Source organism: Tupaia chinensis, unplaced genomic scaffold (assembly GCF_000334495.1).
Source record: "Tupaia chinensis unplaced genomic scaffold, TupChi_1.0 Scaffold000532_1, whole genome shotgun sequence".
Taxonomy (NCBI): Eukaryota; Metazoa; Chordata; class Mammalia; order Scandentia; family Tupaiidae; genus Tupaia; species Tupaia belangeri.
This window is the reverse complement of record NW_006160045.1, coordinates 8,136,391-8,137,113: the sequence shown is the minus strand read 5'-3', so window position 1 is coordinate 8,137,113 and position 723 is coordinate 8,136,391.

The window sequence follows — 723 nt, the reverse complement described above, 5'->3', positions numbered from 1 at the left end:
ATTCTTAAAAAAAAAAAAAAAAAAGATTCCATTCGGCTGACTACACAGTTCAAGTCCTAGAACTGATGACTGGAAAAACACATTGGGCATGTGTGCGTGCATGCCCCAAATCCTAAGCGAATGGAGACAAAAGAACTGTGGTGTGGCCATCCCCCTGGTCAATGCTTTCTCACCTTCCCTCTCTCTGCATTTAACCTTACTTGCATCATTTGAATCTTTCAAAGGAAAAGGCCTGGGAGGACAAATTAAATCTTTTAGAAATAATTGTTTATTTACTTTTATTTGCTATTATTATTTATGTTTTAACTTAACAGAGGGAAAGAAAGGGAAAGTGAGAAAACAAGCCACCACGTCCAGGCCTCGAACCACGATCAGGCAGGTGGGAGGCCACCGCCCCAACCACCATGCCACCTGCCGGTCCCCAAACTAAATTGTTAATAGGCATTGTGTCTGAGAAATGATAGGCAATACCGGAGGGTGGGAAGAGAAGAGTTTTTTTCCTCAATTCATATACCTTAATTTAAAAAAAAAAAATTTTTTTTAATTTATGCTTTTGCCATGGGCATGTGCACTTACCAGAGACAGAGAGAGAGAGAGGGAAAATGAGAAATCACTCTCCAGGGAAGATGGCCAACTACAATCCCTTCTCCTCCGTTCTTCTATTGGGATTTGGGGCACACAGCACATGTGCTCAGCATAATTTTTAAGCTGCCAGGTCTGGGA